This window comes from Pollicipes pollicipes, unplaced genomic scaffold (genome assembly GCF_011947565.3).
Source record: "Pollicipes pollicipes isolate AB1234 unplaced genomic scaffold, Ppol_2.1 Scaffold_6212;HRSCAF=7365_pilon_pilon_pilon, whole genome shotgun sequence".
NCBI lineage: Eukaryota > Metazoa > Arthropoda > Thecostraca > Pollicipedomorpha > Pollicipedidae > Pollicipes > Pollicipes pollicipes.
Window position 1 is genome coordinate 162977 of NW_023596834.1, and position 25199 is coordinate 188175.

The 25199-nt window shown below is 63.8% G+C and overlaps 1 protein-coding gene across 1 annotated transcript in view; it reads left to right on the forward strand.

The window, feature by feature from the left end:
• The window catches only part of LOC119106848 (alpha-actinin-3), an 88346-nt gene that overhangs the window by 27174 nt on the left and 35973 nt on the right, over window positions 1-25199 (forward strand). The window lies entirely within an intron of this gene.

Here is a 25199-nt window from a genome sequence, read left to right on the forward strand (position 1 = left end):
ACCGCCAATCCCCCCCCCCCGCATTCTTCCCCCACCGGCCGCCGGTGCTACCCCGCCCCGCCCTGCCCCGCTGTCACCTTTGCTGACACACTAAACGGAGCGGCGCCAGTCGGAAACTCTTTCGTGCGCGCAAAGAAAGCTGTGTTTATTGAGTCAGTTTGCGGATCAGTTTGTGATCAAAGCGGTTTCACAAAATTCAATGCGGAGGAAGGGTCTGAATGCTTGAGGCCTCGAAACGCTTTGGGTGTTTAGTTTTCTTTGACACTATTTGGGACGGCGGGGCGAAGCCTTTTCAAAAGGAACAAAAATGCCTTTATTTTGGCCTCAGTGCACCGGCCAGCGGCCACCGCCGCTGCCGCCACCCACGCCACCGCCAACGCCACCACCCGCGCCTCCGCCGCCGGCTGCCGCCTGGGGCCGGGGTCGCTCGCCGGCTGCCGCCTGGGGCCGGGTCGCTCGCCGGCTGCCGCCTGGGGCCGGGGTCGCTCGCCGGCTGCCGCCTGGGGCCGAGTCGCTCGCCGGCTGCCGCCTGGGGCCGGGGTCGCTCGCCGGCTGCCGCCTGGGGCCGAGTCGCTCGCCGGCTGCCGCCTGGGGCCGGGGTCGCTCGCCGGCTGCCGCCTGGGGCCGGGTCGCTCGCCGGCTGCCGCCTGGGGCTGGGTCGCTCGCCGGCTGCCGCCTGGGGCCGGGTCGCTCGCCGGCTGCCGCCTGGGGCCGGGGTCGCTCCGGCTGCCGCCTGGGGCTGGGGTCGCTCGCCGGCTGCCGCCTGGGGCCGGGTCGCTCGCCGGCTGCCGCCTGGGGCCGGGGTCGCTCGCCGGCTGCCGCCTGGGGCTGGGGTCGCTTGCCGGCTGCCGCCTGGGGCCAAGTCGCTCGCCAGCTGCCACCTGGGGCTGGGGTCGCTTGCCGGCTGCCGCCTGGGGCTGGGGTCGCTTGCCGGCTGCCGCCTGGGGCCAAGTCGCTCGCCGGCTGACGCCTGGGGCTGGGGTCGCTCGCCGGCTGCCGCCTGGGGCTGGGGTCGCTTGCCGGCTGCCGCCTGGGGCCGGGGTCGCTCGCCGGCTGACGCCTGGGGCTGGGGTCGCTTGCCGGCTGCCGCCTGGGGCCGGGGTCGCTCGCCGGCTGACGCCTGGGGCTGGGGTCGCTCGCCGGCTGACGCCTGGGGCTGGGGTCGCTCGCCGGCTGACGCCTGGGGCCGGGGTCGCTCGCCGGCTGACGCCTGGGACCGGGTCGCTCGCCGGCTGGCGCGGACCGCCACGTACGCTCAGGGCTGGAGGTTCCGGCAGCGGCCGGAGCGTCCGGAGGCCGGGGCAGCGGCGCCGCCGTGTCCCGTGGAGCGACCCGGCTCCCGCTGGGCTGGGAGCGGTCGGCAGCTGGTGACTCGGCTCCGTTTACCAGGTGCTGACGGGATTATGAGGCAGCTGGTGACTGTGTTTGCGGTGGCCGGTGCGGGACATGAGCCGTTACTGGTCGCGTGAGTCATAGACACGACGTAGGCTGTATCCGTCGACCGGTAATGAATGGCTCGACGCCGCTCGGTCAGCTTAACCTAACCTGAAACTGAAGGGATTCCCGCTCTGTTGGTCGGTGACCGGCTCCATTTCGTCATTCACGTCTGGTGACTTGTTGTTCGCGTGTGCGGTGACGAACTGCGACGCTTTCAGTCATGGTGTCATGATGTCACGACTTCATGTTAACTAACTTGTTAGCTTTCTAGCTGAGCAATGAAAGCAAGGCCATTGATGGCATTCCGGGGAGGGTGTACAGTGAATACCTGGATGGCTGAATGGAGCATTGAGCCGGCCGTCAACCAGCGGCACCGTGCTCTCCGTCTCCGTGACAACGTGTCCTCGTGCCGAGCACCGCTGTCGCAACCGCCTGACCCTCGCGCTGCCCTCCGGTGTCGGCTTGCAGCGGGCGGCGGCCGTGCTGCAACGTGTGCCCCGTCCTATGAATCAAATGAATGGCCGATGGCGATCGGGGTCCGGTCACGCAGGCGGATAACGCGACGGCGGGCCGCACGCCGGCCGCGGCGGCACGCTCGCTCGCGGAGGGGCGGCCGCGGCGCCGCGAGCGTGACCGCCCCCGGCGCCGGCCGCCGGCACGGTCCTGCGGTGGCGTGCGGTCAGTCAGCTGCTGTGCCGGGGGCGGGGTCAGCTGCTGTGCCGGGGGTGGAGTCAGCTGCTGCACCGGGCGGCGGGATCAGCTGCTGTGCCGGTGGCAGGGTCAGCTGCTGTGCCAGGGGGCGGGGGCGGGGTCAGCTGCTGTGCCGGGAGGCACGATCGGCCGAGGCGCGGCAGTGCGGCGGTGGCGTGACCTGCCGCCGGTGCGAACTGTGGCGGTCAGGTGGGATAGCGGGCCCGCGGCCGGCCGGGTCGAGTGCGCGAAGTGCTGCGCTCCTGGAGGGCGTGCCGGTGTGCGTGTGTGGGGGATGCTGGGCGAGGGGGGGGGGGCGGGGTCTGACCCTGACCGTGACTCGTGGATCTACCCAAGCCGATCTGTAAACAATTCAGATGCACTACCAGGCCGGCCGCCCCGGGCTATAGGCCAGCGACGCAGATACGGAGTCGAGGACTGGACGACAGAGCGCGATGCGTACGGCAGCGTTCCTTACAGCAGGGCGACAGCGTCCCTAGCAACGAGACGACGGCGTCCCTAGCAACGGGACGACGGACGCCCGAGCGGGGCGCGGTCGGATGCCCCGAGGCGCCGTCGGGTCGCGTCGGCAGCCGGCGGCTCCGACGCCCGGCCGGCGGGTGACTCAGAGGGGCGGGGCGGGGCGGCGGCTGTCGGACCTGGACTGCGCCATGTCGGGCCGCACTCTGACCCGTGTGGAACTGGGTCAGGTCAGGCCATGCCAGGTCAGATCAGGTCGGGTCAAGAGGGCATGAGCTCGCCAGTCTGAAGGCCGCTGGACGCTGCTGCAGAGTGGCGATATCCAGTCGTGAATTATTCAGGTGCATACGGCGGCACCAGGCCCGCCACCACGCCGGGCGCTGCCGCCGGTCTGTGGTGCAACCTGGTAAGAACTGGTCAGGTCAACACTACAAGATAACACTTTCATCGCGATGCCCGATTGCACACAGCAGACAATAAACTGATGAGACCTGCTGCAGCTGGAGCCTGCGGCGTCGGGGGCGCTCGCCGCCGAGTCGGACACCTCACGGGAGCCTGTCTGGTCCGACCGGCGGCGGTCCAGAGCCGCCCCTGTCCCCAGCCGCGACCTCCGGCGGCCGTCGTGCACCGGCCCGTCTGCACACGCATGACCTCCGATAGAGCTACACGATACCGGTCGCCGGGCGTCGGCGCGAACAAGCGGAGCGACGGCGCTCGTCACAGCTGTGCGCCGGTGTTTCGTCATGATGGCGCTGTTGACGCCTGGCCGGCTGCGCATTGACGCGGCACCGCTCTGGCGGGTCCGCCAACTGGCGGCGTCCTGTCGGCAAACGCTGTTGTCGCATCAACCGCGCGGCTGACGGGGTGGCATCCCGCTGGCCGCTGCCAGTTCGACGGGCGGTCGGGTGATGCCCCGCTGGCGCTGCCTGGCTGCAGTGTGTTGATGGCACCGGTGAAGGTCGTAAGGGAGTTTTGGCAGTCGACTGTGCTGGGGGTTGTCGTTGGGTTCAAGCGGCGCATGAGACTTTGACGAGTCCTGCCCTAAACGTCTTGCGTGCTCGGTATGGAGCGACAGCCGCCAGCGATAGATCGATTGCCTTCTTTGCGATACGTTTCGTTGGTTGACGGAACCGGTCTCCGCCTGAGCGTCAGACTCGCCGCGAACGCGGCTCGCGACGCTCTCCGCCGGCCAGCTGGGTGTGTGACGTCACGTCCGGTGCGTGACGCGGTGCAGGTGTCGGTCGTTGGCGGCCGCACGGTTCGTGCCGCCTCCGCCGGCCGGACCGGCCGACCGCACTCCCCAGCAATCAAACCGCGGAACTCCGCTCTGGTGCGCGCCGCCGGTCAGCTGACCGCGTCGGTGGCGGGAGCGGCAGGAAGCTGTAGTTAGGTTTTTAGCCGAGAGGTGTCGCTGGGGGACGGTTTGTGGCGGCCGCGATGGGCGGCCGCGAATGGACCTTGTTATCGAGCGTGAACCCGTGTCGTTTTTTATCGCCAGGGTGAAAGTGACTCGTGTCAGGTGATGAATGGACGTTCGCCCACCTGATGTTTCATGTTGCCTAAATGGCGCGAATGCGTGGCCAAATGACCCTAATTTTGCAATTTCCGATCCCAAGCGACGAAAATTGGACTGACATCCACTCAGACCTTGATCAACTTTACACGAGCGACGTTTATTAACCTCTCAGCTGGAGGACGTCTCTCCAATTCCGCCATAAAGCTGTCAGGCTGTAACAGCCGCCGGCACTCTGGACCCCCAGCGTGGCCCGCCGCCACCAGCGGCCATGTGCCCCGCCGCAGGCACTTCCGACGCCAGCTGCCGGCTGCCCTGCCATCTCGGCTTCCGCGTAGCGGGCGTCTCGCGCGGTCCGCTGCAGGCGGCGGGCCCGATAAGGCAGCGGCGCCCGGCCGTCCGCTCCGCCCGTGCTCGGGGCCACTGGACCTTCTGGCGCCGCGCCACCGGTAGCCTGGTCCGCGCGGCGAGACTGCGCCACACACCTGCGTCGGATGAGTTGACGTGGTCGCGAGCAGCCAGCTGTGGAGCTTCACTGACTTTTCCTGTTGCTTGACGAGCGAAAAATCAGAAGGTGAAGCCTCGTTGACGTGCTGTCATGCAGCATCCTCGCAGGGCGCGATATCAATGGAGACATGATATCAGCGCGATATCATGTGGAGCCGCCGTGAGAGGCTGGCGCCATCTGCCGGGCGATGTCGGACTTGGCCTTTTGGCGCGGTCATGCGTCAGCGGCTGATTTGGGTCAGCGGACGGTCAGCGGCGCGTCCTGCGGCTGTTTTGTCGTCGGCCGGCGCACCGAGATAGATGGCGACAATTAGCGGCGCGCCCGCGGCCCCCGCCGCAAAAACGGTGCCCTCCGCGAACCAGGTCACCAAGTTGTGACGTCACGGGCCGGGAGGTCAGCCGGCAGGGGGTCCACCCCCGCGGCCCCGTGCATCCGCACCTCGTGAGGCTGCCCGCCCGTGCGGTGACACTGATCCCGGCAATCTCTTCAGCGGCCTCTCACTTAAGGCATCCCCGTTAACGAGAGTTGGCTGTTAGCTATTTTGCTATTAGTTTAGTTTTGCTATTATTATAGTTTGCTATTAGTTATTGTTTGCTTCCGCAATGGACGGCAATCCAGACCTTCCGCTGTCAGTCGGGTGTCCACATGCTTATTCAAATTCTGGCCCCCATGTGCCATGCATGTGCCCTGTTGAGCCGTGATAGGAGGCTTCAACACGCCACTTGCGCCGAGCTCCGTCCGCGGCCGCTCCGTCGCCCGGCCCTGCTGCTGGGGCGTCGGCGCCCCGCCGTGTCGACCCCCAGCCCCAGCCGCCCACATCGTTCAGCTGCACACCGGCCCTGGGGCGGACAGCCCCTCCGGAGAGAGCGCCGGGCAGCCCGCGCGCAGGACGACTCCGACCGCGGCAGCCGCCCCGTGCGAGCCGGGCTCTCGGAGAGCGCGACGTCTCCCGTCGACAGGCCGTGAGCGGGCCCCGGTCCAGCCGTCGTTTGCGGCGGGCGCTGGGGGTGGCTGGGGGCGGCGGGCGCTGGGTGTGGCGGGCGCTGGGGGTGACTGGGGGCGGCGGGCGCTGGGGGCGGCGGGCGCTGGGGGTGGCTGGGGACGGCGGGCGCTGGGGGTGACCGAGGATAGTGGGCGGGGGAGGACTGGGATGGCGTGGCCGAGAGGGAAGCGGGGCGACAGAGGTTGTCTGCCAATGTCAAGCGGTGGTCGGTGCGATCATGGGGCTTGCGGAGAGGTCACCAACTGAGGCGGCGCTGGAGTTCAGATCTGCGGCTCACTCAAGAATCAGCTAATATTTCCTGTGAAAACCGCTTGTTTCGGAGATGGAAATACTATTTTGTTTCAATTAACTAAATGGTGGTGACCAGAATTGGGGTGCATGATCTAATAACGACGCGGACAGACAGATATTACGACGCGGGACCAGGAGCAGCAAGTGAAAGCTGTTTGCCAACGAGCGCCTAGCTGCCTAACTGGGCATTTGTTTCCATGGCCCGTTCCGTAATGGCTATCATCAGCCAATCAGAGCGTCGCTTTCGTCCGTTTATCCAATTTTGGCTGCGGTTCCGAACAGGACTGGTTCAAAGGCTAGTAATAGGTCTGGAGTCGCGGGTAGCGTGTGGAAATCCAATGCCACCGACGCCAGTTCCTTAAACGGGGACTGTGGCTAACTGCAACCGTTGGCAAGGGTGTAAGAAAGGCTCCGCTGTGAGGACGTCTGCTTTTATTACTGCTTGGAACGCGGGACAAGCTCTGTCTCAGTAACCAGTGCTGCTTCGGGGACGATAAGAATGAGGCCGGGCCCGTCTTCCGAACCGAACGTAGCGGGTCATGAAGTCGAAGGTTTGGAAGCCGTCTATCCATTTGGTTTAGATGATATCTCACTTCTTGACCCTAGTTATGAACGCTAAATGACTCCGGCGTCGGTGAGCCCTAAAACTCATATCATCATCATCACATTCGTTCCATGATATGCACATTTTCCGTAAGCAACGCGCGGATGCTGTCGGTAGCACGTAACACAAACAATCACATCCGCTCATCACAGTAGCTGTGATAAGAGTGGTAGCTAAATGAGTGACATTTATTGCTAGTTAATTAGATTGTGGAATGACAGACAGTGAGTTTGCCGTAGATAAGTGGAGAACAGACACTCGCATTGCACCTTGCGCATCGCATCCAAATCTCAGGACACAAGCGTGATACATGTGCTGCGAGTGTGCGCTTTATGTAACATGATGAAACAAAAACGAAAGGCGGCACTCCCGCAAATCCAAACCTTCGCTCATCCCAGTCTACCATAGCTGTTCTTCGCGCTTACACCTCCCACACTACGCTACTTTACATTGAATACATTTGTTTACGGTCAATTGCGAACCGCCAAGGCAGCGCGCGTCCCGACGCCTGTGCGGCGGGTGGCGCGCCGCCGCGGCCGCACCCTCCCCAGCCGTGACCCACAACAGCCGCGAGGAATCAGGCCGGCGGTGAAGGGGAACCGGGCGTGAAGGGAGCCGGCGCCGATGACAAACGGCCGTCCGATTATCCTGTTGACCGGGCCGGCCGGCCGCGTCACCGCCCGGGGCGCCCCTAATGACCCGGCGCCACAAAAACCCCGCCGCCCGGCCGGCCGGCCGTGTGAGGGCGGTCACCGCGCCTGCCCGGCGGCGGCGGTGACCGCGGCCGTCACCGCCCTCGTCAACACATCGCTCAGCGGCCGGCGCCGTGCCGGGGCGGCGGCCGGCCGGCGCGCCGGCCTGCTCAGATAGACCGAGATTGGACGGTTTTTGTCCGGCGTCGGGTCTAATGACCGCGAGCGCGATCGTCGCAGGTGGGACCGGCGACGGCAGCGCAACCGGAGACGACGCCCGGTGGTGGTGGCAGGGCGGACGCGTGCAGGCTGCGTGTGGGCGGTGCGGGGCGAGGTGGGTTGGGGTGGGGGAACGGGCGGCGTGTGTTTGCAGCGAAGTCGTGCGTAGTGGGGCGTCTTTCTCGGTGACGTGAGCTGGTTGGGTGACTGTTTTATGGTAGACCGAGTTACGTCCGACATGGTTCTGCGTCGGGATTGTTTAACAGCTTCTTACAGCCTGATGTTTGCGCGGCCGTTGGTTTTGAACCAACTGACTGCCCAGTTACTGATGTCTTCAAAGACGTATACAAAATGTGATGGATGTGTTCTTAAGTCTACGGCTAACTGGCTCCAAGTTATGGCCCATGATTCTGTCCGGGCACATTGCCTGACTATTAATGTCTGGAGTTAAATACACATACTACTCAGTGAGCATGAGCCTGCCGTTTTTTGTTGTTTGGAATAACCGTCGTCTGGACGCGTTTGTCATCCCTTCGTCATCGGTCATCCCGGAAGGCCGGCGCGGCGACCCTGGCATGTCCTGGTATTGGCGCGAGCGGAGGCTGTGTCAGATGACGCCGTACACAGGCCGGGAAACGGGGCCGGCCTTCCGCTCCCGTTTGTCCGACGACGGTGACGTTTCAGCCAGACGGGGGCGTTACGTCCGGACCGTTAGCCGTCCGGCGGTCTTCCCAGAGAGCAGCGTCTGCGCGGTCTGACCGTCGGAATCTTGCTCTCGCGGTGTGCAATGGATTCCAGCAGGCGCGCGCTTGAGTGTGGAAAAACGCGGCGACCGAAGCCTGGCTGTCAGCAGTTCGGCTGTTAAGTCCATCAGCTGCCACGCTGCGGTTGGCAGTGTGCCATTGTGATTACGTTGGCGGTGGACCTTCATGAAGACTTGTCATTGCGGGGCCCGCCTACGAACCCGTCCTTGTGGGGGAGAGGGGGAGGGGGCAGCGGCGTCACTTCACTGCATTGCTGAAGCGCGCCGATCAGGCATGCCACCCCGACACCCACTGTCCGACACCACCCTCGAGACGAGCCCCGTCCACGCGGCGAAGATGGGATCCATCACTGCCGGACCCAAACGGAAGTGGAAGCGCAGCACACCGAACCAGCCAAGCGCGACAGCTGGACCGGTCGGCCATCTCGCTGCTGACGAACTCGCGCGCCATGGGCTCCAGCCGGTGCGGCATCTTTCACGCCCATAGTCGAACTGCCGCCAGACCCCTCCGAAGTAGTCTGTCCGCCGGCAGCGTGCGACAGCCGGTGCGACATCCTTTACGCCCACAGTCGACCTGCCGCCGGACCCCTCCGAGGTCGTCTGTCCGCCGGCAGCGTGCGACAGCCGGTGCGGCATTCTTTACGCCCACAGTCGACCTGCCGCCGGACCCCTCCGAAGGCGTCTGTCCGCCGGCAGCGTGCGACAGCTGCGCAGGCCTTTGCGCGTGCCTTTTGCGCACCGCCACCGGTCAGGCATTGACCCCCGTGCCGAGGCCGACCGCAACGCAACGCGATCTGCGGTCCTGGGCGCGCCGCCGCCGCCGCGGGCGGGACGTCAGGCCCCACACCCCGCCCGTCCGGTCCAGCCCTGCGGCGCGCCGCGTCGGCCTTGATGTCTCGGTAACGGCTTCCTTCATGAGCGCCGACGGCTGCTGCCGCGGCGTGCAGGGTGTGGCGTGGTGTGGGGCAGGTGATGGGGGCGGTGATAAGCCGTGCACAGGTGTCGGCCGACCGCGGAAGGGGCGGGGGGTGGGAGCGGGTACGCCGCCGGCGCCGCTCCTCGCTCCCATTGGCCGGTGACGGCGGCGGCTGCCAGACCTGGGTGCGGGGTACGAGGCGCGCCGCTGCCGGGATCGTTGTTCACCGGCCGGCCGTGCCACGCCTCGGTGTGGTGCACGGCTTGGGCGCAGGTGGGCCCGGCCTGTGTCGTAGGTGATTTGCTTGACTCTGGGATGAGTGGTGTGATGAAGACCATTTGACCATGGCAAGAGCATCGATTTCGATGCTTTGGAGGGGGGGGGGGGGGGACTTTGGTATCCCATCTCCTCAGTGTGGCCAATCCATTGACTCGGAATGGAGGGGAGCGGACTATCACGAATGAATCCCGTTTTGCCATGCGGGTAGATATGTGGCCAAGCGTCGCTTCCTCAACCCATGAACAACTTAAAAAACCTGTCCGTGCCGTTAAGTTCATGCTAGGATAACCAGAGAGTACTTTCCCTGTAGATGCTTTCATGAATGGGGAGAAATGAGGTGCTGAATTAATTGACTAATTGACTCGTAGTCTTGTCTTATTGCCTGGAACGCCTACCATCTCCGAGGCACCGAATGCCTTTGACCAAAGTGCGTTAGTTACCGCCATATGTGGCACGATTTCATTATTATTTCATCCGTCAAGACTCTCAACCTTATGTGGTACAGGCGGTGACGCGCCAAAATACCGCCATCAGCATCGCTTACATCAGCATTTCTGCCCACTTTCCACCGCGATAGGGACATACACAGCTCAATTAGCGGTCCGAGACTCACAACAGAGCCGCCAGCGCCCCGCATGAGACTAAACGATTAATTTCCTGCTTGATAACGGCTCAATTACCTCTCACCACCTCCCGCTTCCGCCACCCATTCGCGCCGATCTGAGGGAGCCGGCGTCACACACGGCCCAGATCCACCCTTTCAACTCCCAGCGTCCCCAATGGACCGCCCGTGGACCAATTAACGGTGCCGCCCCGAAGAGGCGCGTGCGCCGGGCGCCGCCTACCGGCAAGGTCGCCCGGCCGCCCACGTGACCGGTGACGTCACCGCCCGGGCGTTGCACGCCGGCGGCCGCTGGCCCGTGTTCAGTAGTAGCGCGGCGTCAGCCGGCTGGTGAGAGGGAGGCACGTGGAGGGCAGGGGCGTCGTGCCAGTCGCAGTCGCAGATTCGCAGTGCGTGCGGTCGGGCGCGATGGAGGCGCAGTACTACAAGGAGCGGCTGGGCTTCGAGCCGCCACAGCGAAACGACCACGCCAATGGGCACAGCCCGCAGCCGCACCCCGTACAAGACCAACGTCGGCTACGAGGAGAACCTGCACAAGTTTAAAGGTACGCCCGCGCCGCCGCCGCCGCCGCCGCCGCCGGCGGGAGGCGGGGCGGGGCGGGGGGGAGGGGGGGGGGGGGCTGACCGCCCGCGGGCGCCGCTCCGTCGAGTCGGCTCGGCACTGAGTTGGCTGAGCAGTGGCTCAATTGCCAACTGGTGTGTCTGAGCCGGGCTGTACCTCGCTGAGCAAACAGCTCCTCTCTGCATATCCAGAGAAACTCGGAACATTCAGTTCACTACAAATTCAGAACACTCTGCGCGCTCAAAACATTGCGTCGCCATGCCGTGCCGGAGGCCCCGACAACGAGCACGGCGTGCTCACGTCTGAGACGTGTCAACACTTGCAATCAGGCAACTCACACGAGTCCTGGAAGAGCATCTGGCGTTGCGAGGGTACGTCTCGAGTTCCGCCGCCTGGCGGTGTCCGCGGGCCCCACCGACGCGGGCGCCCAGTCCCTGTCCCCACAGGACAGAGGGAGCCGCCCTGCCCAGACGACAGCCGGCGGTGCCCGGCCCGGCTGGAGCGGGTGATGTCCGCCGTCTCCCGGCCCGGCTGGAGCGGGTGATGACCGCTGTCTCACGGCCCGGCTGGAGCGGGTGATGTCCGCCGTCTCCCGGCCCGGCTGGCGCGGGTGATGGCCACTGTCTCCCGGCCCAGCTGGAGCGGGTGATGACCGTTGTCTCCCGGCCCGGCTGGAGCGGGTGATGACCGCTGTCTCACGGCCCGGCTGGAGCGGGTGATGTCCGCCGTCTCCCGGCCCGGCTGGCGCGGGTGATGGCCACTGTCTCCTGGCCCAGCTGGAGCGGGTGATGACCGTTGTCTCCGGGCCCGGCTGGAGCGGGTGATGACCGCTGTCTCACGGCCCGGCTGGAGCGGGTGATGTCCGCCGTCTCCCGGCCCGGCTGGCGCGGGTGATGGCCACTGTCTCCCGGCCCAGCTGGAGCGGGTGATGACCGTTGTCTCCCGGCCCGGCTGGAGCGGGAGATGACCGCTGTCTCCCGGTGTGGCTGGAGCGGGTGATGACCGCTGTCTCCCGGCCCGGCTGGAGCGGTGATGACCGCTGTCTCCCGGCCCGGCTGGAGCGGGTGATGACCGCTATCTCCCGGCCCGGCTGGAGCGGGAGATGACCGCTGTCCCCCGGCGTGGCTGGAGCGGGTGATGCCCGCTGTCTCCCGGCCCGGCTGGAGCGGTGATGACCGCTATCTCCCGGCCCGGCTGGGGCGGGTGATGACCGCTGTCTGTGGATAACGAGCGCCGCCGGCCGTGCCCGGTGCCGGTCCAATTGAATCAGTCTGCCGGCTGGGCGGCGTCCGGCTGCCTCCGGACTCCGGCCGGGCTGGCGGCGGGGGGCCTCGGCGCCGGACAGGCGGCGCTGCGCCGTGCTCCGAGCTAGCTAGGACCGGTGGCACTGCAGCCGGTACAGCAATAGCAGCGGGAAAGTCAGGTTAGCTGTCCACTCAGAGAGCTGGGCCATTGCCATTCTCGGTTACTGGTGCAGGGGCCCGGTGGCAGAACGGCGTAGGATAACTGGAGCAGCTGGTGGAGCTGGAGCAGCTGGTGCAGGCTGGCCACCCCAGCTTGTAGGCCCCTCTCTTCTGACTTCGAATCGGTACCGATTCTAAGCCAAAGGCATTCTACGTGTGGTCTTTTGGGACCACTACCAATCAAGTACCTTCTACTGCATGTAATCTTTTTCTGCCCCACATTTTTGGGAGCGTGGCCACCACTCTACGGCGTGCGAAGTGACAGTCCCCCGCATCATGCTCAGTGAGCGTCCGTCACCAGGTCCTCGCAGTCGTCCGGCTCCGGCGAACCCCGGCTTCCCGTGACGTCACGTATCAGCGGGACGTCCGGCGTCACGCCGCCGCCTCGGACGCGGCTTCACGAGCTGCGACCGCGCTGTGACCGGCTGCTAAAGCGGCGGCCCGCTCCCGCCCCCGCCCCGCGCCCGCCCCCGCCCCTGCCGTGACCCCCGCCGGGGGTCGCCCGCGGCACGCGTCTCCGGCCTCGTCACACGCACCGGGCCGAGCTCGGGCCAGATAGCGGACAAGTGGCCGCGATACCACCCGGTATCAACGGCCGGCGCGCATAAACACCGAATTGGCGCCGGATTTGCGACGGATTTGGCGGGTGCGCCGCGCCGCTCCGTGACTCTGCAGGGTCGTCGCCGGCCGGCGGTATCTCGGGCTGGCGTCGGCATGACACCCAGCGTCTGTGGGTGGGCGCAGGCAGAGCTTGACACCGCCGTCAATAGCACCCGCGTGGGGAATAGCGGCGCCGCATGGCGGCGAGGCGATAGGATCGCGCCGGAGGTAAATGGTGGAGGTCATGCGCGTCGAATGTCCGGCGGCGGGCGGCTGACAGCCGGCGCAGCGCGCGCTGACCCCTGCTGACCCCGCCGCGACCCGGGAGCTGACCCCGAACCGGAGCGAAGCACAGGCATGTGACCGGTTCCGCCTCACTTGCCGACGTAGCGATGCTGGGAATGCCGCGATGTCTCGGGACTAGTAACCATCATCCAGGGGGGGGGGGGGGGGGGGGGGGGGGGCTCGTGCAGCCGACATCCCAGAAAGCAGCTCAGAACGCGGCGTCCATCCGCCGGCGCGATCCTACAGTGCGTCTCGTCGCCTGCAGATACCAGCGCAGTGCCGGCCGCTGGGCCGCCTCTCAATTCATTATCTCCAGAGTTCAGGCTGCCGGGCCAGCTGTGCAACGTCCGCCAGCTGACGGCGCCGACAGCTGATGATTGCGACGCGACGTGTGCGGTGTGTCGGGCTGTCGTCGCGAGCGATGTGCGGCAGCGCGCCGTGATTGACGCGCTTGCGGCTCGCCGCGGCATGTTCGTCGCGGTGGAGGACGGCACGCCTGTTTGACATGCCTCGGGTGCTCCCCGTGCGGTCAAGCCCTCACCGCTGCTCGATGCGTCACCGGACGCCCCCGTCCAGTCGCGACTGGAGACGTCATCACGCGCCGCGCCTCCTCTCACCTGGCGCCGCCGGCCTTCCCGGCGTGACCCCTCACGTGGGAAGGGTCCCGTGACCTGGCGCCGTCGGCCTCTCAGCGCGACCCCTCCCGTCGAACGGCTCCCCCGACCTGGCACCAGACGGCACCCTCCGGCGCGCCGGCGGCCCAGCCCGGCAGCGCGGTCCCTCGGTCGGTGGCGTAGCATCACGCTGTCAGACGCTCGCCGGCTTTACGGCTCGGCTGGGCCGACTTACCGCCGTTCTCAGGCGCGGCGAGAGGATTGCACTGACGACCGCGACGACCGAGCCTGGCCGCAGCTGGGGCGGCCAGGATTGCGTTGGGTCCGCTGGCAGCGTGCTGAGACGCTTCCGAGAATGGACATCTGCTCCGTGGTTTATGCTCAGGTATGCGGCCATCGCAGGCTGCGTGACTCATGTTCCAGTTCTGTTTGCTCAATGCTCACGCTGACGAGATGGATTGCATGCGCTATTCTTCTGTGGTTTTGATTCCGTGAGATGTCTTCCGCCATCTAGCAAACAGCTTTTGGCACTTATTGGATTATGTACTGATAAGTAAGTAGTAAAAGTGCAACAATTTCAAAAGTTTATAGCTGGGTAACCAGCGGTAACGAAACCGGTATCACTTCACTCTTCTCCGCGTCTCTTCTCCGCCCGAACATCTGATATTCGCTGTTAAATTCCCAGCCCTCCTGACCTGTGCCCGCGCGCGCGCGCCCTGCCACCCAGCCGACGTCGGTCGGCATGCAGCGGCGGTGTCGGCCCGCTGCGGGGGCCGCCGCCGCGGGCCCGCTGCGGGGCCGCCGCCGCGGGCCCGCTGCGGGGGCCGCCGCCGCGGGGTCGCTGCGGGGCCGCCGCCGCGGGCCCGCTGCGGAGCCGCCGCCGCGGGCCCGCTGCGGGGGCCGCCGCCGCGGGCCCGCTGCGGGGGCCGCCGCCGCGGGGTCGCTGCGGGGGCGCCGCCGCGGGCCCGCTGCGGGGCCGCCGCCGCGGGCCCGCGGCGGGGCCGCCCCGCGGGCCCGCCCGGTACCGTTGTCCCGCCGCCAGCCGTCAGCTGAGGGCCGCCGACCGTTGTCCGTGGCCGGCCGTGACGCCGTGCCGCCTGAGAACGGTCGGTGACGTCACGGGACGGGCGGCACGCGGTGTGACGGGCCCGGGCCTGCGAGACCGGCTCTGGTCCCCACAAATGAGCCGGGGATGACGGAGGGCGTCTTGGGACCCTCCGGCTGTCTTGGCGGTTATGTCCGGCCCGCTTTCCGTCTCGCGGAACTCCGGGCCTACGGGTCCCGGCTCCAGCCCCACGGATGAACTAGGGATGGTGAGGGGGCGGGGGGCGTTTTGGGACCCTCCGGCCGTCCTGGTGGCTGTGTCCGGCCCGCTGTCGCTCTGTCGTTGTCCGTCTTGTGGCGCTCCGAGCCCGCGAAGCTCCACCAGCCGACCCTGCCTCCTCTGACCAGCTCTGCCTGCGGTTACCGTGCGGGCGATCCGCCTGTCGGGCAGCCCCACCGTTCGCGCCGCGGTCGCCGCGGTTACTGACAGCCCTCCCCCGGTTGTCACGGAGGCCCTGCTGACCCCGTGACGTGCGGCAGTGCTCAGACTGTTTTGTAACTATTATGATTACCTCGTCGCCCAGGGAGCCGTCACACGACGGGCTTGTGTCACTTTTCATGTTAGCACCAGGGGCGCGGAGATGGTATGCGGCTGCTTCGAGCAAATGGTTACGGATCCGCCCCCAGCCTGCCTAATGACGTAAAATGTTTGCGGCGGCGTTCTGCTCATTGGGGCGCGTCCGCGTGCATTCGGTTTGCCTGTCGTCCGTGATGCAACTGGGCAACATTTTACCCCCTCCCCCCGCTGGTTGCATGCCGCGCAGTTGTCCGCGGTTTTAACGTTCGCATTGGCGGCATATGTACATTCGTGCACTATTCAGCAATCTTCTTTCTGTTGTCCTATCTTGCAATTCGAGGCGGAAATTTCACGGCGCAGCACAAAATCGAGCACAACAGGGCGACTTAGCGTCCCATCAGGCGGGGCTGCCGGATCGAGCACAACAGGGCGCCTTAACGTGCCATCAGGCGGAGCTGCCGGATCGAGCACAACAGGGCGCCTTAACGTGCCATCAGGCGGAGCTGCCGGATCGAGCACAACAGGGCGACTGAACGTGCCATTAGGCGGGGCTACCAGATCGAGCACAACAGGGCTCCTTAACGTGCCATCAGACGGGGCTGCCGGATCGAGCACAACAGGGCAACTGAGCGTGCCATCAGGCGGGCTACCGGATCGAGCACAACAGGGCGCCTTAACGTGCCATCAGGCGGGGCTGCCGGATCGAGCACAACAGGGCGACTGAACGTGCCATCAGGCGGGGCTGCCGTCTGTGGGCATGCAACGCCGGTGAAGCAATGTTTAAAAGGTGATCTCGGCCCCGCGTGCCGCGGATAACCGCAAGCTCGGCGGAGGCGGTCCTGCTACACTTGCCAAGCCAGTCACGAGCTCCCGGAGCGCCGCACTTACCGGGCCCGTGTCGTCCCAACCGTAAAGGCAACAGTAAATGGCCAGAAAAATATCCGGCCTTGTGGCAAACAGGTTTCCACGTGATGGATAAATGAGACGGTGTTGTGGTGCTTTCGTGTCTGGTGAGGAGGGCCCATCTTTCTGTGTCTGGTCTCAAATTGGGCCGGATTTCGTAGGCCTCGCATGCCGTAGGCTCTGTTTCATCGAGTTTTCAACAGTCATTTGTGCAAATGTCTTGTAATATCTCTAGCAGATTACCCCTATTGACTTGTTGACTTGCTGGTGTCCCTGCTGGCACCAGCGACATTTCACATTTCAACACCGTTCATCACGCTCCATCTTTACAATTCACATTCCCTGACAGCCGTCAGTCAACGTTGTGACAAGCGTCCTCTGTGACCTGCGGGCGTCCGTCTGCGCCAGGCCGGGTTCGTGTCGGAGGAGTGGGGGGGGGGGGGGGGCACTCGAGGGTGACTCCACGCGTCCGCCCACTGGTCCCGTCCCCTCCCGGACGGACGCCGGGCCGCCGGCGCCACTCAGCGCGCCGCCGACGCGTCGGCGTGATTCGGCGCTCCCTCTGTTATCTTTACGGCGCGTCCGCGCGTCCCTCCCCGTGACGTCACCAGCCCTGCCCGTCCAGCGGCGCCGTGACGTCACGCGGTTCCGCTGACCCGGCCTCTCGCCGGCCGCCGGTCAGCGGCTGGCCACGGCCGCCCTTGGTGGCCGGGAGTGACTGGTCGGCCTGCGTGCGTGGTTCGCGGAGAGGCGCCGCCTGACCGGACGGCGGGCTGAGTAATGGGAAGTGCGGCGCCCGGTCGCGCCGCAGCCCGGCGCCGGGATGCGCCCAGAGACGCGCGGCGCGGCTCGCCGCCACCGCCGCCGCCATGGCAGGCTCATGCGTCGTCACCGGGGCCTCGCCTGAGTCACGTCCTCTCTGCGGTGGCGGGGACGCGGCTGCGCTGCCGGCGTCGTCTCTGGGCCGCCCTCCCCCCGTACCGGTGCCAGCGGCGCATCTGTGTCAGCTGACGCACTCCTCAGGCGGGGTCGGCGGGTTGAAAGGAGGTGGGGGCAGCAAAGTTGCGCCGCTGCTGACCGTCGGGGTTTGTTCCCTAGCTGGTGGTGTTTGTGGGACACATTCCCCGTCCTCGCGGCGATAAATGTAGGGAAATGCCGTTCTCTGCGATGTAACTGACTGTGGGAACTGCAACTGCGATAAAAATAACTTCGGACAGCTTCGTGTTCACATCAGACCGGATGGGGATAGCCAGCGTCCATCCGTCCTGTACGCACCATCTGATAAGGTATTCATAGTATGCCACTCGTTTGTCGTCCCCCTGCTGGAACGCCCAACGCAGCCTCGCGCAGTCCCCGCCCCTCCCCACCACGGTCGTCTCCGCGGTCAGCTGCAGGCCGGATTAGAGGCCGGCAGAACGGCGCCGCTGCCGCCATACATGGCATGTCTTAGGCGATGACGGAGCACGCACCGTTCGGTCGCCGGCCCAACAGCCCCAGCTCGGCCCCAGCTCGGCGCCAGCTCGGCCCCAGCTCGGCCCCAGCACAGCCGAAGCACAACCCGGGCTCGGCGCTATCACAACCTCAGCTCGGCTCCAACATAGCTACAGTTATGTAGTTATGCTGAGGCCTGGCCTGCTCACCTAGTCTGCACGGCCGGTGCAGACGACGTCAATGTGCCGCTCAGGGTGTGACGGGGGTGGCGAGCGCGTGCGATCATCACGCCGACAGCAGACGTCGTCGCGCGTCTGGGCGTCGTCGCGTGCGTCTGGACGTGTCGGGTCGGCTGAAGGGCCACCGATCCCGGCGGCGGGCCGCGGATGGGCGGAGATGCCGGCCGAAACGAGCGGGGTCCAGGACAGCGCACATTATGCATACACATGTTCCGTGCGTCGATACACGCCTCTCATAACTCGGATGCCGTCGGCGTGCAGGAAGTCAGCAGCGTGCCGCCTTTTGATGGGACAGCTGCGCTGGGCTGAGAGTCGCGTTCCGTGGCTGTTGGCGACCTTTAGCACCACTGGTGCAACGCGTGGTCTGCACTCCATTTGTAGCGCTTCGGAATCTGGCACATGTCAATCTGAATAGCACATCGGCCTCCTATCAGCGCCCTCGCATAACGCCTGTCTTTAACCCAAAATATTATTACTTCTAGAACTGTGCACCGTTACATCAACAACTCTGCAAGTGCTGCAAGAGCAAGGTGCTGTCGTATTGTCAGAATCCATGTTAATGGTAATGGCTTCATGCGGAGTGCAGCGATACATCTATTAGGAACTTTCCCCTCACATGTGAACACGGCGCACGACATGCGCGGAGATCGGCGCCCTGTCGTCTCTGGCGTGGCACTCCACCTGTCGTGCTCACGCGGCTCACCTAGTTCCTGTGAGGGCCGGCGGGGAGGGGAGGGGAGCTGACTCATGGGGAGGCACGGCCGGTGCAGAGGGCAGCGGCTGCACACGCGCGGCCCACAACGGGCCATTCATCGGCACGGAAGGAGCGACAAGACGGCTGCGGCCGGACCCGCCGACGAGACCGGTTTGTGTGGCTTCGTGGGAGCTGCCCGGCCCGTCCGCTGAACTTGGGCTGGTGTCGGGCTGTCGCTCGTAAGACTGGAAGCTTTCGGGCAACGTAAGCCGCTTGTGTGGACAGAAACGTTGATGTTATGGCTGACAACGACCGAAGTGCTCTCGTGCGAAGCGTAGCGACGACTTACCCGGCGGTGAAGCCGTCGACGCCGGCGGACCGTCGCGTCGTTTCGTGACTCACCGTCGCGTCGGTCTCGGCAGTCCGCGGGAGTCCGCCCCCGTCGGCCGGCGTCGACCGAGCCGGTTCCGTCGCACGGCCCGCCCTCTGATCTCGGATTACTCTCCTCCCTCTCCGGCAGCCACGTAACCCGCGGCGCGCGCCGTCTTGAACCCGGCGACCTAGCATCTCGGCTTACCGTGATAAGACGCGCTGCGCGGGCTGCGAGAGCCCGTCCGAGGAGATCTTTCGACGCTGTTTCAGCGCCACGCGCGTGCGTGAGCGCGACTGCGCAACGTGGCGCCGTCTCCGGCCCTAACGAGCCGCCGCCGCCGCCGCCGCCGCCGGTCCTGCACGGCACGCCGCATGCGGGAAATGGCCGCGATCAGTGTCAGCGTTGTCGCGCGAGAAGGCACGCGACCCAGGAGACGCTGGGCTCCGACAGCGGCTGCGGCGGCAGGGTCGGGTGTCTCGGGGCTGGCCGTAGATGGAGCGACCCTCGGACCGTTGGCACACAGGCGACAAACGTGCTGTGAATCCCGATGCGCTTGATTATGAAATAAAGAACAAATTGGGCGATGGCTGGCCCAGAATTGGGCACGGCTGAAACGGTAACATCTGAACCGGGGTGCTCTCTCGCCAGAGTTCCTACTGATGTATCCCATCTAGATAAGACTGAAGGTTGCCTCGTAAATACAGTGTCGGTTAAGCCGACAGCAAGCACGGATTTGTGCCAGCGCATCGCCGCTAGCGCGAAAAATAGTGCGCCTGCATATCTTCGCTGCCTTTTTGCACGGGCCGAAGTGAAAGCCCTCGCAGCCACCCAAAGAAAGCGCCCTCTGCGTCGATGGCCAGGGTCGACTTTCTCATTGCGTGTCCTTTTTACACAACTGTCGGCGCTCGCCTCGTCATGCCAGGCGCCCTTGGGCCGGCGGCCTAAGCGGCCAGATATGATCGCTCCGAGAATCCCTGGTGTCGCCAGCGCGGACCGTCCCGCTCCGATGTGGGCCAGCATCGCGTGCCATGCGTGGCACGGACACACCGGCGCTGCCCCCCCCCCCCCCCCTCCTGAGATTGTCCTCCCGAGTGGCCGTGTCGTAGGCGGTCCTGCGCAGTGTCCTGTTGTACTCCCGGGTGGCTACGCCGTTGGTGCTGACTCCCTTTTCCCTGCCGTCATCCCGGGCTTGTCCCTGGCTGTGCGTTCAGCGTCTGGTGGCATTGCTTCCACCGGCACGCTGTTTTATCTCTGCCTGGTTTTGTCTGCTGGACGGAGGCTGCGGCCCAGTCCTGTCTAAAGTGGCGTTGTTTCCACCAACACACTGTTTTAACTCCGCCTGGTTTTGTCTGCTGGACGGAGGCGGTGGCCCGGTCCCGTCTAAAGTGGCGTTGTTTCCACCGACACACTGTTTTAACTCCGCCTGGTTTTGTCTGCTGGACGGAGGCTGCGGCCCAGTCCCGTCTAAAGTGGCGTTGCTGAAAACACGTTGAAAGCCGTCGGTGCTTTTATAGGGCCTCGCCAGCTGCGTTTTTAATCACGGGTCGTGCGTTCCAGTTGCCATTTCATTGATAAACACTGGACAACGCCAATAACCAGGAGTTTGTGGCTTGCCTTAAAGGGAGTGTTCCGCATTTGTATCGGGTTTTAAACTGAAATAGTCATCTTGAAATAGCCATGCCATGATTAAGACGTAAACCGTTCTAGTTTCAGAGCTACGCGCCCGCAAAGATAAGCGGACTATTTCGGGGAGACTATTTCAAGGTCACCCAGGGATCCGTGACGCCATAATAACTCCTTTAAATTTTGCCATTTCATTCGCCGTGCGGCGATCAAGGCCAATAAAAATATAATGGCGGAGTCGTTCATATCTAGCGTTCGTGAGCTTGATTTCCAGATATAACGGCCGTCGATTGGCTCTCAATCATTGCTGTGGAAGGTACGATGACGCAATGAAACAATGACGTATTGAGAAGCGTATGTACTGAGCGGAGAAACTGTTGCTGTTTAGAAACTGAGAAACAGTCTAGAGAAGCATTCTCCTCTTAGAAGCGTACCAATAGTTAAAAGTGAAGTTATATCATCGTATCTCATGTTTGCTTCAATTATATCTTCAATTGTGAAACATTTGTTTCAATCACATCAGGTATTTCGATCACGGCGGTGGATAACGCGATAGCGAAGATGTCGATCCGAGGGTAGTGATGGGTGCGGAGGACCTTTGAGACAGGCCTGTCCGCTTCACTGGAGCTCGTGTCTCGTTAAGCTGTCATCCCGTCCACCAACCAGGGTAAGCTTTTTATCGAGGCTTGGATAAGATGTCGCGATACCGTTTTTATGTGAAAGTATTTCTGACCGGAATTTTGACGTGATTTAAAACAATGAGATATTTGAAATGAAATTGTCTGCATCACGCACTAGAAATCATTTACCTGCATAGCAAAGCAGCGATTCAAGCACGCGGTGACATTGATGACATTTAGAAAAGTGTGTCACACCCAAGTCGACCCACATTCTGTCAGTGACACGTGACATGTTGGCCCCTGCGGTAACCTTTGAACGCCGGCTGACGTTTCGTTCGGGTGGCGTCCGTTCCGTCCGGTCGCCCCGGGCGGACCGGTCAGATCAACCTCAGGTCAACCGACCCGCGTTTCGGCTGTTTTCCGGAGGCCTCTGGCAGGTCTGGCCGTCTAGCTGAACCGAGGGACCGTTTACGTTATGCAACCCCGAACTATTGCGGTTCAGTGCAGTATTTTGCTAGTCCTGTTTGCGCCTGTCTTCATATGTCCCGCTGAGTTATATCGACAAGAACAAGGACGTGAGCTGTGTCTTCTCATCGTCCCATCCTATCGTCCCCTGGTTGTGCCTCTGGTCAGGCATGCCTCTGAACCCCCCAGACACAGGCAAACGGTGTTAGCCGTCCGCCGCCACCACCGCGGCTGGGTGCGCCTGTGATCAGCTGTTCCTCCGAACCCCGCAGACACGGTGTTGTCTCACATCGGTGTCAGCTGTTCGCCGCCTCCGCTGCGGTGCCTGGGCGCGCCGCTGATCAGCTGTGGCGCCGAGTGCTGTTGACACGGACACGCGTATCACCTGTTTTCCGATGACTCGGCCCGGCCGCTGAACTGTGAACCGTCGTTTTTTGTGGGCCTCGCTGGTGCGTCATTAGGTTAGGCGCTGCGATTATGGAGGCACGCGGCGGACGTGTGTTTGGCCGCGGCCGGCCTAACGTAAACCATGCGGATATGCCCCGCCAGCTGTGAACGTGTCCCGCCAGCTGGGATAGCTCCGACCGTTCCGTGCGTACGTGGTGCCTCTGTGTTGGGTAAGGGGCGAAGGGAGGAGCACTGACCCCCCCCCCCACTTCTCATGAAGTGTAGAATTGACCCTGTGGTTACGCGTGGCAGGAACTGACCTCAAATGAGAAGTTCTTCCCCCTCTTATTTTGTTCCCTTTGACGCATGCGGTGTCAGAAATGCATCCTTAGCTTTGGCTTCTCGTTGTCTCGCTGAAACAGCGAAATAGTAATGCGTTGCGTTCTCTCCTCCCCGCAGCTCCCTCCTGTCCTCGGCATTTCGCGATCCGTTGCGATCGTTGTGCTAAAACCAGGGTCGCTGCCGTACTCGGTGAACCTAGTTTCGCAGAGTAGATCCGTCTTTTTACGGTTCAGCTGTCCGTGCTTATCGGAGAGGTTGGTTTTATTTCCCTCACCTTTGACCTAGTCGTAGCCGTGTGCCGACTTACCCACCAGAAGGCGCCCAGTCTCGCTTGACACGCCCTCACGAATCTCGTTACGACCGACCTGCCGAGGAGTCCTGTCGCGCTGTCGGTCCACAGCTGACCCCAGCTGTCCCCGCTCGGGCCCGCCCTCCGTGGGCACGCCAGCACCGCGCGGCGTGCTCCGTAGCGCCCCGCTCCGCCAAGCAACGACCCGGCCCGACCCACCCGGCCAAGCAACGGCCCCGATCCCGCCCGGCCAAGCAGCGCCGCCCGGCCCGCCGCCGGTCCTTCCCCGGCGCCGGACCGGGCGGCGTCCGTGTCGCTGATGATTTAGCCGCCTCGGCAGACATCTGTAGGCCGCATATGGGGCGGGCTCGGGGCCGGTGGCCGAGCGCTGCCCGCTGGACGTCCGCAGATGGCCAGAGTCGCTCGGCTGGCTGGCCGCCGGCGGCGGCCCGGCCCAGCGGAGAACGACGCTCTCGGAGATGACGCTGGGGACCGACAGCTGTCTCCGTGGTAGGCTGCCGCTGTTGACCGCTGTCTCCGGTGGTCACTTTTGGGTGGTCTGCCCTCTGCCATGGGCGGAACTTTACTTCTGATTGTGGTGCAGCTTTATCTCCAGCGTTCAAGAAAGCTTCTGGTAAAAGGCTCAGCTGTACATGAAAGGCTCGGCTGTACATGGAAAGATCACGGCGCAAATCCCGTCCGATTGTTTCTGTTCGATTCCGGTTTTCTTCGGCCGGCTGTTCTCTGTCCGTTTTCTCCAGTCTTTATCATCTCTGCCCGGCTCTCGCCATTGCGGTTGTCTCGGCCTGTTGTTTCGTAAATGGTCATCATTTGAGCGAATGACATGCCGACACAGTTCGTTTATCTCATCACTGGCGCCAACAGGACGGTGGATGTGCACGCACGCCCCATCTCATATGGATGTGGAAAATGGCGGAGGGACTGTGAAAAATCGGCAAAGCGAACGAATCTTGACTGAACGGAAATTGATGTACGATCTGGTGACGAACTGTTCTTCGTTTCATGTAAGGGAACTCTTGCCTATATTGCTGTTTTGAGACACCACTTCGCTGGAAAAGTATGCGGTCACCTCGCGTGACCCACCGCCAGCAGAGGACGGCGGCATGAAAGCCACGCTGGACGCTGTCGGGACCTTCTTTGAACTCCGCTGACCGCACCCGTTAACTGACGGAGCGTGCTAAACACGGTCGCCCGGCAACCGGCACCACGCGGGGCGGGGTGCACGCCCCTGCAACATTGCAACGCTGCATCGCATAAGCTCGGGTGAGGGAGGATATCAACCGGGTGCTCACGGGGCGCGAGTTCTCGATGCTCTGGGCCGATGACGGCATTTTGTACCTGATGACACGTCCGAGAACCGAGCGGTGTGTGCGGATTTGAAGCCTCGCGGCCGACTGCAACTATGCCGACGCTAACCGAAAGTGATGGATGATTGGACTGACATGGCGCGGCTTGACACTAAGCAGACGCTCTGGTGACGCATGCGCCGTCTGATCGACCGTCTGCCGAGCGTCGCCGCTCTTTGTTGCGGTGAGGCTGTCGAGTCCATGTCATTTTGACCTTCACGTCGTCACCATCCCAATCAACAATCCACAGTCTGTCAGATCCCGGCAGGCGGCTGCCAGCGCCGGCAGCGGCCCGCGTTTTGAGCACGGATCGGGTGTGCGGAGCCGTGGTCACGTGTACGCCGATGCTGTGCGCCTCTCGCTGCCGCCCAGCTACTGTGCCGGCGTCGTCGGCATCTCACGCGTGTGTGATGGGCCTCTATCGCAGTCACCGCCTGGGGCTCATCCGTGTGGCATTATCCGAGCCACATAGGACGTTCGCGTGGCACGGATGGGGCCCTTGTCGCGCAGACATCGTCCGTGTCTTGCAGACATGGTTCGCGCCATGCAGAAAAGGTCCGTGTCGTCGCGCCCTCCATGTTCTTGCGGTGTGGGCAGAGTGGCTGGGTGACCACTGTTGACCCAGAGCGGCTAAGTGCTTTACATGGACACTGCATGACCTCGAAGTCGCGTTCTGACACCCCAACATCAGCACCTGATGTTTTGCGCCGATGTTTTATCTTCGCCCTGATGTAACGCACAAATACACACGCACGCCTGGACAAATTATGGCCTGGTGATTTGCGACTTTCAGGGCGCACCGACCGCACGCCTGTGCGTTGTGTGATGTGCGGTATGACAGCGTGACCTCGTGTGTAATGATTGTGCGCGCCGCGCCAAAGGCCTGGGTCAGAATGATAATGACCGTGCGTAGCATGTCAGCGGAGAGGTCATGGCCAGAGTAATAATGATAATGCACTGCACGGCGTTGGAGCAGACTGAGTCGAATGAGACCTGGTTGACTCGTCAGTCGCATGCGGAGAGCTCGTGTCAGCGACAGTCCCCTTTTGATCATCGCGAGGCGGCCTTACCACGCGAGCCGGCGCGGTTTCAGCCCTCCCCGCCATCTGTGTGCTATCACCAGCGTTTGACTAGACTTCCCGATCGAGGGGCGCGGGTATCATCACGTGCGATCCGCACGCGTGAGCTGGCCTCTCGTGTTGACAGTGGCGTTGCCGGCACTGCTCTGACCCGAGCCGAGGTCAAGCTCCCGGCTCCGGCCGCGTGGGATTCCCCAAGCTGCTGATCGCCGGCTGGCGTTACAG